The following is a 15290-nucleotide window of genomic DNA, read 5'->3' on the forward strand; positions in this document are numbered from 1 at the left end:
ACTCGCTACGTCCTACATTCACGCGAGTTACCGTAGAGGAAAGTGTTTTTTTCATTTGTGACAGGTAATTACGTTATAATTCGTGTGCCTAGTAAGCACAAAGCATTAGGGGACATCACGATAATACCGTATAGCATTACTTCTAGCCTAGATAATGAATCATTCTGCCGGAGAAGAGACCACAAGTTTCTTCAGGTATGCCGTATTCAGCTGTAGCTGCTCAATGATTATATCGCGTATAGGTACCAAATGCGGGGGTGTTGTTTGCTGCGTTTCACCAGCTGTTCTAAAAATTTCCAAATATTTCCTGTGGAATTAAAGTCGGGTGATACAACCGGCCGCTCGAGACACGATAGGGTACAGAGTGTTCGTCAAACCAGCAACGTATGCCTGCAGCCCTGTGAACATGGGTGTTGTCGTCGTCTTGGAAGACGGAAGTTTCCACAGCGTACTCATCATAAAGACGTAGAAGAAGGTATTTTGGCACCGACAAAGTTGAAAGAAACACCCTGAATGAGGGAACGTGGTACGAAAAATACCGCCAAACCTTCACAGAACCACGTCCGACTAAAGCTACACCCTTCATACGAGGTACGTTCAGTAAGTAACTCAACTAATTTTTTTCAAGAAGAGGCTGGTTTTATTTAGGATTCCAATACACCAAATTATTTCCAGTTCTTTTGGCTCAACACCTTATTTTTCAACACAATATCCGTTCAAACCGACGGCCTTAAGCCACGTCTGGGAGCGCCTGTATGCCCTTAACTCTACTGGCCGATGTCGGGGCCAACGTCATGCTGCATCAAAAACCTGCGTACCATCGTGGAGTGCATGCGTCATTGGAATTGTGCTTCGCCGCTCTTTATGGTCTCCTGATAGGGGACGGGGAATTCAGAGGGCGCAGACATTGGTGTACCCCATCTGGTGGACGAGTGTGTCAGCACTGCCAGCAGAAACGACCAGTTGAGCGGCAAGAAGTTTGAGAGTGTCCGCACGTTCAAACATTGCAGGACTCACAGCTGTGTGCGGCCGGCCGGCAAGCGGGAGGTGAGACAGGTAACGCAGTGGTTAGCACACTGGACTCGCATTCGGGAGGACGACGGCTGAAACCCGCAACCGGCCATCCTGATTTAGGTTTTCCGTAATTTCCCTAAATCTCTTAAGGTAATCCTTACCTAATCCATCCTTACCTCCATCCCTACCTAATCTTAGCTAATGTTCAGTCCCTAATGATCTTGTTGTGGACGTGACGTTAAACACTAATATCCTCCTCCTCCTTCTCCTCCTTTAGATTTACCCGACCTTGTTGCGATGATGACAGACGCCTCGTCCAACGACTCTATGCTACATTCGTTGTCAGGTCTTCGTGGACATTCTGCAAGCGTCTATGAATATCTACGGTGCTCTGGCTTTCCGCGAAAAAATCCAATGACAGCACCCTGCTTAGAATGAACATCCGTTACGGAGACATTCTGAAAGCAACGTATAGCGCTGTCACGTATCGAAACTTCAGGAAACTATATGGGCTGAAGCGGGAATACACCACTGGCCATTAAAATTGCTACACCAAGAAGAAATGCAGATGATAAACGGGTATTCATTGGACAAATATGTTATACTAGAACTGACATGTGATTACATTTTCATGCAATTTGGGTGAATAGATCCTGAGAAATCAGTACCCAGAACAAACACCTCTGGCCGTAATAACGGCCTTGATACGCCTGGGCATTGAGTCAAACAGAGCTTGAATGGCGTGTACAGGTACACCTGCCCATGCAGCTTCATCACGATACCACAGTTCATCAAGAGTAGTGACTGGCATATTGTGACGAGCCAGTTGCTCGGCCAACATTGACCAAGCGTTTTCAATTGGTGAAAGATCGGAGAATGTGCTGGCCAGGACAGCAGTCGAACATTTTCTGTATCCAGAAAGGCCCGTACAGGACCTGCAACATGCGGTCGTACATTATCCTTCTGAAATGTAGGGTTTCGCAGGGATCGAATGAAGGGTAGAGCCAGGGGTCGTATCACATCTGAAATGTAACGTCCACTGTTCAAAGTGCCGGCAATGCGAACAAGAGGTGACCGAGACGTGTAACCAATGGCACCCCATACCATCACGCCGGGTGATACGCCAGTATGGCGATTACGAATACACGATTCCAATGTGCGTTCACCGCGATGTCGCCAAATACGGATGCGACCACAATGATGCTGTAAATAGAACCTGGATTCATCCAAAAAAATGACGTTTTGCCAATCGTGCACCTAGGTTCGTCGTTGAATACACCATCGCAGGCGCTCCTGTCTGTGATACAGCCATGGTCTCCGAGCTGATAGTCCATGCTGCTGCAAACGTCGTCGAAGTGTTCGTGCAGATGGTTGTTGTCTTGCAAACGTCCCCATCTGTTGATTCAGGGATCGAGACGTGGCTGCACGATCCGTTAGAGCCATGCGGATAAGATGCCTGTCATCTCGACCGCTAGTGATACGAGGCCGTTGGGATCCAGCACGGCGTTCAGATTTATCCTCCTGAACCCACCAATTCCATATTCTGCTGACAGTCATTGGATCTCGACCAAGGCGAGCAGCAATGTCGCGATACGATAAACCGCAATCGCGATAGGCTACAATCCGACCTTTATCAATGTCGGAAACGTGATGGTATGCATTTCTCCTCCTTACACGAGGCATAACAACTACGTTTCACCAGGCAACGCTGGTCAACTGCTGTTTGTGTATGAGAAATCGGTAGGAAACTTTCCTCATGTCAGCACGTTGTAGGTGTCTCCACCGGCGCCAACCTTGTGTGAATGCTCTGAAAAGCTAATCATTTGCACATCATAGCATCTTCTTCCTGTCGGTTAAATTCCACGTCTATAGCACGTCATCTTCGTGGTGTAGCAATTTTAATGGCCAGTAGTGTATTACACGAGTTTTCAACGGAAATCGGCCGAGAAAAACAATTGTTCTATTAAGTATTGAACGACACTCGTACAATTGTACCGTAGGTACAATGAACGCCTTGCATTATTTGAAAAGGCAAAATTGAAACTCGTTGAACGTCCCTAAACACCTCCATTCATCTCCAGTTCGGTTCCAGGTTGTTCGGTCCACAGAAAGCGTGTAGCTTTATGTCCAAATAGATTTAACGGGGTGTACGACCTACCATGACTTTTCCATGGATTCCCCTTTGTAGCGTTCCCTAGGAAAGTGGTTGAGGTGACTCTGCAATCACCGACTCAGCAGTCTCTGTCCGGTTTGAAACCGTCCAACGTTGACAAGGCCTGACATTCATCCCCGGTTCCTGTCGGTTAGGATCTTCATGCGACCACTGTTCTCTCGCAATGTTACATGGCTGCGTTTGATAAACCGTTCCTTGCGAACTCTTTGGACAGTCCGCGTTGTACATCAGCAATCACAGTATGGTAAAATGCATGTAAATAAAATAATGGCCCTTTCCTCCATTCTCTCATGTCACCACTACGATCCATTTTACTACGCAGATTCCATATAGCGGACTGGTAAATACACACAACTTCCCTGCCACCCCTTGCTTCAACAGTGGGGGGTCGCATGACCGCCTGGTAACAGTTCTGCATCGGCTACAGTGTACCAAAGCGACCACTTTGCTCTTTGGAGGGGTTATGACTAATATTTTGTGTCGTGCTCCCTACAATCCTTGTTACGGAGAGAAATAGCTGTAAGAAAAAAGTGAAGAAATTGTCGGAAAGACTGACTCATCAGATGGTTCAAATGGCTCTGAACACTATGGGACTTAACATCTGAGGTCATCAGTCCCCTAGACTTAGAACTACTTAAACCTAACTAACCTAAGGACATCACACACATCCATGCCCAAGGCAAAATTCGAACCTGCGACCGTAGCAGCAGCGCGGCTCCGGATTCCAGAGCCTAGAACCGCTCGGCCACAACGAATGACTCATCTTACAGGCAAGTCAAAGGAAGGGTGGCAACATTAAGAGAGCAATGGGAATTTCTCCGTTAAGCGCAGAGGAGAGAGCGGATAGGTAGGTAGAGTATATTGAAGGCTTCAGCGAGTGGAAGAACCTCTCTCTTGACGTGACAGGAGAAGAAACTGGAGTCGAGAGAGGTAAGATAGGGGATCCAGTATTAGAATCAGGATTTAAAAGAGCTTTGGACGACTTAAATTAAAATAACGTAGAAGAAATAGATAATATTCCATTGGAAATTCTAAAGTTATTAGAGGAGGTGGCAACAAAACGACTATTCACGTCCGTGTGTAGAATGCATCAGACTTTCGGCGATAAATCATCCACACAATTCCCAAGATAGCATCGGCTGACAAGTGCAAGATTTGTCGCACAGTCAGCTCAAAAGCTCATGCATCCAAGCTGCTGACATAAATAACATACAGAAAACTGGAAACGAAAACTGAGGATCAGCTAGATGACGTTCAGTTTGGCTTTAGGAAAGGTAAAGGCACCAGAGAGACACTTCTGACGTTGCTGTTGATAATGGAAGCAAGACTGAAGAAAAATCAAGACACATTCATAGGATCTGTCGACCTGGAAAAAGCGTTTGACAATATTAAATGGTTCAAGATGTTAGAAATTCTGAGTAAAATAGGGTTACCCTCTAGGGAAAGTCGGGTGATATACAATATGTACATGGACCAAGAGGGAGCAACAAGACTGGAAGACCAAGAGCGAAGTGTACGGACTAGAAAGGGTGTAAGATAGCTATGCAGTCCTTCGCCCCTACTGTCCCATCTATACATCGAAGAAGCAACGGGAGAAATGAAAGAAAGGTTCAAGAGTGGTATTAAACTCAGTGTGCAAAAATATCAGTGATAAGATCAGCTGATGACATTGCAATTCCCAGTGAAAGTGAAGAAGAATTAAAGGGTGTGTTGAACGGACTCAACAGTGCAATTAGCACAGAATGTGGATTGAGAATAAATGAAAGAAAGAGGAAACCAATGGGAAGTATCGGCAATGAGATCAGCGAGAAACCTAATATCAGAACTGGGGAGCACGAAGTAGACGATATTGACGAATTCTGCTACCTAGGCATCAAAATAACCAATGACGGAAGGAGCAAGGAGGACATTAAAAACAGACTAGCACTGCATTCCTAGCCAAGAGAAGTCTACTAGTATCAAACATAATTTAAGGAAGAAGCTTTTGAGAATGTACGTTTGGAGCTCAGCAGTGTTTGGTAGTGAAACATGGACTGTGGGAAAACCGGAGCAGAAGAGAATAGAAGCATCGGAGATGCGGTGATACAGACGAAAATTAGGTGGACCGATAGGATAAGGAATGAGGAGGTCCTCCGCAGAATCAGGGAAGAAAGGAACGTATGGAAAACACTGACAAAAATGGCTCTGAGCACTATGGGACTTAACATCGATGGTCATCAGTCCCCTAGAACTGAGAACTACTTAAACCTAACTAACCTAAGGACAGCACACAACACCCAGCCATCACGAGGCAGAGAAAATCCCTGACCCCGCCCGGAATCGAACCCGGGAACCCGGGCGTGGGAAGCGAGAACGCTACCGCACGACCACGAGATGCGGGCAAACACTGACAGGAAGAAGGGATATGATGATAGGAGGACTGTTAAGACATCAGGGAGTAATTTCCGTAGTACTAGAGGGAGCTGCTGACATACCAGTCACAGGAGAGGAATTCGTGGAGGGCTGCATTAAGCCAATCAGAAGACTGGAGAAATAAAAGGAGAGTCAGGCTGACGGAAATGAGATGAGTGAGCAATGAGAGCAGGCGCCAGATGGGACCGCAGTGTTGGTGTGTGTGTGTGTGTGTGTGTGTGTGTGTGTGTGTGTGTGTGAGCGCGTCTTCACCTGGCGGCGCCGCACCACGACGCGACGCGACGCCCTGTCCAGCCCTGCCCGCTTGGCGACGGCGACGTCATGTTTTATTCGTGAGCAGCCGGCCCTCTCTTTCCCTAGGAATGACACGGCGAGCCAATACCGGCCATGAGGGGGTGGGAAGGAGGTAGAGAGTTTGCCGCTAGAAGGTTCAGCGCTTCAGCCCGACGGCCTTTCTCGTGGCTAACGCAGAGAAGTGCGCGTGACTATCTGGTGGCACACTCTAATATCGCATCAAAAGAACCGACAAACAGTCGTATACACTGAAACGCCAAAGAAACTAGTATAGGCATACGTATTCAAATACAGAGATATGTAAAGAGGCAGAATACGGCGCTGAGGTCGACAACGCTATACAGGGTGAAAAGTATTTAAACCGACAAACTTTGGGAGATTGTCGGGGACATCAAAACAAATATTTCTCCCTAATGTCATTTTTTCCTATGAGGATTATTTACACCGGTGGAGGCCGTATTACGCTCTTCAGCTGTTACAGGCCGTATTACGATCTTCAGTTGTTACAGGGCGGGTTACGCTCTTCAGTTGTAGGCAACTGCTGTCCACCAGTGTAGTAGTGCATTGTCTCTGATTACTAGTGGAGCGATTACACCCGGAGTGAGTACACTGATGTGGTTGGTGCATACTACGTAGCGCACTACAACGGACGAGCTGCACCGCTGGTTTATCAACAACAATATCCTAATCGCCGTATCCCGCATCACACGACCTTTGCTGCTCTGTACCAACGTCTGCGTGAGACCGAGTCATTTAGCAGATTACCTGGACAGGGACGCCGTCGCACGGTAAGAACGCTGCGATTTGAGGAAGCTGTCTTGCAGCATGTGGAGCGGGATCCTTCAATCAGCACTCGTACAATTGCACGTAACATGGGGACGAATCAGACAAATGGAAGAACAGTCCTTCGGGAGCAATTGCTATGTCCATTTCACTTACAGCGTGTCCACAACCTGGAACCAGTTGATTATCCACCCAGAGAACAGTTTTCGCAGTGGTGCCTGGAACAGTGTGAAATGCATCCTACATCCCATTCTCTGTGTTGTTTACCGATGAAGCAACGCTCGGGCGTGATGGAGTCTTCAACATGCACAATTCGCATCTTTGGAGTGAGGATAAGCCACATGCCATAGTTGCCAGCGCTCATCAAGTGCGGTTCTTCGTTAATGTGAGGGTCGGTGTTGTTGGGGACTGTTTAATTGGGCGTATCTGCTACCTCGGCCATTAAATGGCAGTCACTATTACAATTTTCTCCCTAGAGCATTGCCAAAATTGCTGGAAGACGTCCCGCTCCCTACAAGACAACGCATGTGGTTCCAACAAGTCGGGGCGCTGGCACATTTCAGTCGTCGTGTGCGTCAGTTCCTGGACCGACGGTTCCCAGAAACGTGGATTGGCAGAGTTGGTCCTGTACCATGGCCTGCTCGATCGCCAGATATGTCCCTCTGGACTCTTTTGTGTGGGGAGAGATGCGCAACCTTGTTTGCGCAACTCCTGTTGCATCAGAAGAGGATCTGGTTGCCCTGATACTAGCAGCAGCAGGAACAATTCAGGATACTTCTGGTGTTTTTGCCCGTGTCAGACAGAACATGATCCGACGGTGTAATTTTCGTTTACGTGCCAATGGAGGAATTTTTAAAAATCTACTGTAATTGAAATTGGGTTGTGTTAATTTGTTGTCTTTTGGTCATAAAAAAATGGAAAAGTGTTTGTTGTTTTAATTAATTTGCCGCCAGAGAAATCTTCCTCTACCGGTTTAAACACTCCTCATAGGAAAAAATGACATTAGGGAAAATATTTGTTTTGATGTCCCCTACAACCTCCCAGAGTTTGTCGCTTTAAATACTTTTCACCCCGTATAAGACAAAAAGTGTCTGGCGCAGCTCTTAGATCGGTTACTGCTGCTAAAATGGCAGGCAGTCAAGATTTAATGGAGTTTCAACGTGATGTTATAGTCATCGCACGAACGATGGGACACAGCATCTCAGAGGTAGCGACGAAGTGGGGTTTTCCTGTACGACCATTTCACGAGTGAATCGTGAACATCAGGAATCCGATAAAACATCAAATCTCCGACATCGCTGCGGCCGGGAAAAGATCCTGCAAGAACGGGACCAACGATGACTGAAGAGAATCGTTCAACGTGACAGAAGCATAACATTTCAGCAGATTGCTGCAGATTTCAATATTGGCCATTAACGAGTGTCAGCGTGAGAACCATTCAACGAAACATCATCGATATTGGCTTTCGCAGCGGAAGGCCCACTCGTGTACCACTGATGACTGCACAAAGCTTTACGCCTCGCCTGGGCCCATCAACACCAACATTCCACTGTTGATGACTGGAAACACGTTGCCTGGTCGGACGAGTCTCATTTAAAATTGTATCAAATGGTTCAAATGGCTCTAAGCACCATGGGACTTAACATCTGAGGTCATCAGGACTTAGAACTACTTTAACCTAAGGACATCACATACATCCATGCCCGAGGCAGGATTCGAACCTGCGACGGTAGCAGCAGCGCAGTTCCGGACTGAAGCGCCTAGAACCGCACGGCCACAACGGACGGCAAAAGTGTATCTAGCGGATGGACGTGTATGGGTAAGAAGACCTCCTCATGAATCCATGGCCCCGTCGGAGTTTAAACACTTCCGCTGGCCACCGGACTCCTCAGAAATGAACATTATTGAGCACATCTGGGATGCCTTGGAAACTACTACTCAGAAGAGATCTCCACCCCTCGTACTCTTACGGATTTATGGACAGCCCTGAAGGACTCATGGTGACAATCCCTCCAGCACTACTTCAGAGCCGGCCGGTGTGGCCGTGCGGTTCTAGGCGCTTCAGTCTGGAACCGCGTGACCGCTACGGTCGCAGGTTCGAATCCTGCCTCGGGCATGGATGTGTGTGATGTAATTAGGTTAGTTAGGTTTAATTAGTTCTAAGTTCTAGGCGACTGATGACCTCAGTAGTTAAGTCACATAGTGCTCAGAGTCATTTGAACCATTTGAACCACTACTTTAGACATTAGTCGAGTCGCTGCCACGTCGTGTTGCGGCACTTCTATGCCCTACACGATATTTGGCAGATTTATCAGTTTCTTTGGCTGTTCAGTGTATTTCACATTTGCTATACATGCATACAAACAGCACAATTTCTATTACCTGCAATTTATTCCTGACATTCAACTTAATTGTAATAGATGTAGACCTAAAGCGACATATGAAAGTTTGTGAATTTGTCTGACACTGTCAGAACAGGAAAAATCGATCGGAAGCAGATAATCGAATGTAAAATTGTAACCTTTCATGTAACTTTCCTAAGAACTTTCAAAATTTTCTGTGTAGTTTCTCAACAGCATTTTGCTTCCTTTTTTCTTTTTTTCCACGAAGTTTCGGTTGCTTAACAACCATCCTCAGGTCACATGCACCGGCAGTGTACAAGGCCGTCGCATCGTCCACAACATTGTTAGTATAATCTGCGCTACGTACAACCACGTTATGTATGACATACAACAAAAGCCCCTAAAGCGTCGTACACATTGAAGCGCCCATGTGATAATACAAATTATAGTGAGTAACTGCAAGCAGAGGTTTCCCAGTAAGTTGGTGAACCCAATATTAAACATAGCAAATCTGAGCTTGCAGTTACTTACTGCAACAGAAATAATTACAAGGAAGATTCAATGTATAAAAAAAATTACAAATCCATACAGGCCTCCTCCTGAAACTGGTCATAAAAAAAGAAATGTTAAACGCGGCTGAATCAATATATTAAAAATTTTGGAAGTTTTAAAAAGTTTTACACCTAGTTTTTAACATTTTTATAATTTTACATTTTATTATGAAAATTTTTGCCCGACCTGGACTCGAAACCGGAGTCGCAGTCCGGCACAAATTTTCATATGTCAGCTATAGGTAGAACATCTATACCTGTTACAGTTAGGTTGAATTACCAATAATACATTTCAGTTTTTGAAACTGTCGTTCGTCATCAAACATCAATCCACAATCTGGAGTCTGCAGCACAAAATGTGATCCAGTAAACCGAACATCTATATAATTAGGAGAATGTGCATGATGGATGAGGAACAATACCACAGCGGAAAAGGAGCTTTGGGTTCATCTGGCTCAGAATAACTCGCCTTTACGAAATTATTTACCTTCTGTTGAAAAATGATAACTGTATTGCTTTATATACTGTTTTAAGCAAAAAAATTTGGTGATTGTCAGGTAATTAGAGCAGGAAGCGATACGTTAAAGGTAGTATCCGTCTTTGCTATTTGGGCAGTAAAATAACTGACGATGACAGAAGTAGAGATAATGCAAAGCACTGATTGGCAATAACAACAAACCATTACCTGAGAATGAGAAATAAGTTGACACCTCTAGAAGGAATTTTTCACTCTGCAATGGAGTGTGAACCGATATGAATCGCCGGCCGTTGAGGCCGAGCGGTTCTGGGCGCTTCAGTCCGGAACCGCACGACTGCTACAGTCGCAGGTTCGAATCCTGCCCCGGGCATGGATGTGTGTGGTGTCCTTAGGTTAGTTAGGTTTAAGTGGTTCTAAGTTCTAGGGGACTGATGACCTCAGATGTTAAGTCCCATAGTGCTCAGAGCCATTTGAACCATTTTGAACCGATATGAATCTTCCTGTCTGATTAAAACTGTGCACCTGACTTTGATCCGAACCCAGGAGTTCTACCTTTCGTGAGAAAGTCTTTGACAGTTGAGCTACTAAGGCGGAAGTAAAGCTGAGAGGACAGGCCGTGAGTTGTGCTTAGGTCGGTCAGTAGGTAGAGCACATGCCCGCTAAAGTCAGAGGACCCGGGTGCGAGTGCTGGTCCGGGAAACAGTTTCATTCTGCCAAGAAGTTTTATGTTTGCATCTGATGCAATGTAAGTATTAGTAGATCTTTTCTCAAATTGTCTGGAGTGTGACCTAACACGGAAGTTAAATTTTGACGATTATCAGTACAGATAAGAAGAGATTAAAGGTTCCTGCACTGTAAGACTGACTCACTAACTCCGTACAATCAGATTTTTGTATTGCTTATTTGATTGCTACTTACTTTAATATAAGTTCCTCCTATATTTAGCATGCATGAACAGAGAGAGCTGTTCGGTTTTCTTAAACAGTTTTTCATTTATTGTGAGTACCGTGGCTTTCGTTTTCGTCAAAAACGTCACGTTAGATGTGGTTCAGTAAGACAAGTAACTGTCGAACTGAGTAGAATCTGTGACCACTGAGTCAGTGGTGTATGTTGGCTACTCAGGTAGTGAACTTTGCGAAAACGAGGAACAAAGATCCGCTCGCCCACGCACTTGTGTGGAACACGGTACCTGAAACTGGCCTCGTAGCCGCTGCTGCAGTACCCGGCTGATATGTTGCTATACCACTCTGAGCCCGAACGCGCGAGAGAGAATTAACGTTGCATTGCTTTTCTCATTACACATCTCCGCGCAGATTAATTCTTTGAGTCTCATTTCGTAAGTTGATTCATGAAGTTAATAATTCATTCCTTGAGTGACGTTTCCTCCAAGCCCATGTGGTCCTCAGCCAACTTGTAAGGTGTTACATTACCTTGCTCATTCGTTATACAGGGTGATTTTTTCCACACTGTACAAACTCTAGGCATTGATCGATGAGAGAATACGGAAAAAAAGATCTAATGAACTTATGTCTGGAAATGCATGGTTTCCATGCTAGAGACCATTTATTAATCATACTTTGTTACAGAGACTGTGGTCTAATACGCACTGTACCTTGCAGCCACAGTTACAGTGAAAGGGTCCTGTAGCCACCTTTCATTAGTCCGGTAGCCCATTTTCATTAACATTTCTCTTTCTTTTCCTTGTTTCTCTTTTCTCTTTACTCTCATAGTGGCGTGATTGAATGAATGTGGTTGTGTGTCACGTTACTAGACGGTGGCGTAGTTTGCTGCAGAAAGTCTGCGATAGTCGTACAGATTCAGCAGGAGTTGTACAGAACAGTCAACTCTCGTAGTGGTCAAGTCGGCAAAGAGGTTTTCGCTACTTGTGAGAAATCCACCTGCGTTAGGTTGGTGGCGGAAATGGCATCTTTGGCTTTTCCGGGCCACGCGGAGCGTGGAAGAGGCTGGAGAAGCGGGAGGCAGTCTGCCGCCGGTACGGGAAGCGTCCACAGCTGTGCTCCAGTCGAAGAAGGGTGAGTTAGACTGACCGCGTGGCGCGCTGTTACTTGGCGAGGGGAGAGCTGTTAGCTTTTGTTCTCTCTTTTCAAATCTGGAAGATTGCTTTGCCTTGTCGCAGCAAGGAATGCAAAACTTTGGCAGATTTTTCTTTTAGCAAATTTCTGTAGTAGACTTGGATCCGCCGGAAGAGCGCCACACAAAGTTGTCGATAAGAAGTGAGTACTCGTTTCTGTATGAATGTCTGTTTGCCTTCAGCTGTGCCTGCATAAGCTTTCACCTTTCTAAATATTTAGAGCTTTGCCTTCCCGTAAATTTTCCTTGCTTTATGTGTCTTTCGTCCGTGGGGAGCCAACCACGTGGAAGAACATTATAGTTGTTGGGCTACCGGCATCACTAACTGTCCGATCGCATGTTTGTTTTAGATAATGTTAACATGATTGTGTGATGTGATATTGTTGGAATTTGGGCACTATACCTAGAAATTGTGTCTCCACAAACCACGTGTTATCAGGAATCGTGTACATGCCTCACATCCTTATCTTAGGAATAAATGATTTTATCTACAATTTTCTCTTGTGTTCCGAGATTACGTTTTTGCACCTAAGCCACTCACCTCATAGCTTTCCCGTTAGCACATCCAATGCGTTTCCTTATGCACAGGTCCAGTGATTAGTCTCCCCTTGTATTTTATAACAAATGCTTTAGATTAAGTCTTACTTTCAGGTGTGTTGCTGGGAGCTGATCTTCTGCACAGTGTTCTTGCATGTGCTATTTTATTTTAAATGTTTGATTGTCGTGAACAGTGCACGGAGAACACTATTAATTACATCGTATCCCCTATGAGCGACATCATAACGTATGCATTTTTGTGAGTTTTTGGTCTGTGATCAAATTAATTTATTTTCCGACTCGACCAAATCTTTGATTAGTTGTATGGTTAGAGTCGGTGGCGACCCTACTCTTCTCACGTTAATTTCATAAGCAATAAGTATTTCCATTCCCAGTAATAACGTAATAACCCGTAGTAACAGGTTAGTTACAACAGTATGCATGATTTCCTCCTACAGGATGGTACAGTTCCTCATATGTCATGCCCCAGCGCCCTCTCCTGCCATAGTAATTGGTAATGTTGTGTCCGATTCACTTCTCTTGCTGACTCAGCTTGTAGTGGATGTGACACAGTGTTGTACACAGCCGGCCGGTGTGGCAGAGCGGTTCTAGGCGCTACAGTCTGGAACCGCGCGACCGCTACGGTCGCAGAAAAAAGGTTCAAATGGCTCTGAGCACTATGGGACTTAACTTCTGAGGTCATCAGTCCCCTAGAACTTAGTACTACTTAAACCTAACTAACCTAAGGACAACATACACAACCATTCCCGAGGCAGAATTCGAACCTGCGACCGTAGCGGTCGCGCGGTTCCAGACTGTAGCGCTTAAAACCGCTCGGTCACTCCGGCCGGCTACGGTCGCAGGTTCGAACCCTGCCTCGGGCATGGATGTGTGAGATGTCCTTAGGTTAGTTAGGTTTAAGTAGTTCTAAGTTCTAGGGGACTGATGACCTCAGAAGTTAAGTCCCATAGTGCTCAGACCAATTTGAACTTTTTTGTGTGTGTGTGTTTGTACACAATGGTTCCGTATTCGAATCGAGAGCTTGCCGACATGATGTTTACTTACGGAACGGCAAATGGCAACGAGCGGCGGTCAGCGAGGTTATATCAGGAGATCTATCCCCGCCAACAACAACCACAACATTCAGTATACTTATATGGATATGGTGTCTGTTCTTTCGGACATTTCCGAAAGAACAGACACCATATCCATATAAGTATATAGTTCTGGCAACACTGGCCATGACTGTCTTCTTCTGTGCGGATGCACACATATTCCCAGAACTCTTGCGGGACTAGGAAGAATGTCTTCCACGAGTAATGAGTGTGTTGGGGTGGGACACTACGAATGTAGTGTGTGGACATACAAGGTGAGAATGTGGGCCTCGCGGGAGGCGTGCGCGCGATAGTACCTGCAGTCGCGCCATCCTCTGTGCCCTCTGTGGCTCAGATGGATAGAGCGTCTGCCATCGAAGCAGGAGATTCCGGGATCGAGTCTCGGTCGGGGCACACATTTTCACCTGTCCTCGTTGATATATATCAACGCCCTTTAGCAGCTGACTGTATTAATGTAATTATAACAACATTCAGTGTTTGCAACAGTGTTTCGCCGTTTGTCTGAGACAGGCTCTTTTCAGGAAGCAGGAAATCATGAAGGAAGTACCCGCAATGTTTGGACACCAAACTTGGAGGAAAATGTGATTAACACTGTGAAATAGTATAGTACCAGGCAGTCTCCTGCCAGTACAGGGTAAGTCAGACGATCGTCTGGAACATTCTCCATGACCATTGTTACTGTCTTCACAACTTACAGTGTTTGCAGGGCTTAGTAGCAACAGCCTCTCCACAGCGGGAGCAGTTCTGTCACTGGTTTCTTCACCAGGAAATCACGATTCCGGGATCGTGTCATCCATCCCATTCACAAATGAGGCCACCTTTACACGGAGTGGTATCTTTGACTTTTATAACAGTCATCTGCGGCATAGTATGCAAAACCCCCTTGGTATGGTGACAGAGAACCATCAGCATCGGTGAAGCTGAAATGTATGGGCTGGCGATCCTATTATCGGACCAGTCTTCCTTCCAGCCGGAAATACCGGCGTTTCTTCCAGGTGTCTTTGTCTCCCATGCTGGAAGAAGTGTCATTGATGATTGGAAGGGTTATGTGGCTACTACATAATGGTTCTCTAACCCACTTCGCCTTTAACGATCGGTCGCATCTCAGTCGTGTTTTTCCTGACCGATGAGGGGGTCCAGCTGCATGGCCCGCTCGTTCACCGGATCTCAACCCCAACCATCTCAAAGCTATCATGCATTCAGAGCACATCCCAGATGTAGAGACACTGGAGCAGCGTATTCATGCTGACTTTGGCACTGTTTGGATGGAGCCTGACCGATGTGAACGTTTGAAACAGAACATACAGCGCGTACACGCATGCGCTGACGCACATGGAAACCAGTTTCATTATATACACAGTAACTGTGGCTGCCAGGTACATCGCGTATTAGACCGGAGTCTCTATAACAATGTATGACTGAATAAGTGATCACTAGCATGGAAAACATGCTTTTTCTGACATAAGTTCATTAGACTACATATCCTCTCATCGCTCAATC

General features: G+C 45.8%; 1 long non-coding RNA gene across 1 annotated transcript in view; it reads right to left on the reverse strand.

Moving 5' to 3' along the window:
• The window catches only part of LOC126416691 (uncharacterized), a 398529-nt gene that overhangs the window by 32406 nt on the left and 350833 nt on the right, over window positions 1-15290 (reverse strand). The gene's annotated exons all lie outside the window — the stretch shown is intronic.

This window comes from Schistocerca serialis, chromosome 8 (assembly GCF_023864345.2).
Source record: "Schistocerca serialis cubense isolate TAMUIC-IGC-003099 chromosome 8, iqSchSeri2.2, whole genome shotgun sequence".
In the NCBI taxonomy this organism is placed as follows: Eukaryota; Metazoa; Arthropoda; class Insecta; order Orthoptera; family Acrididae; genus Schistocerca; species Schistocerca serialis.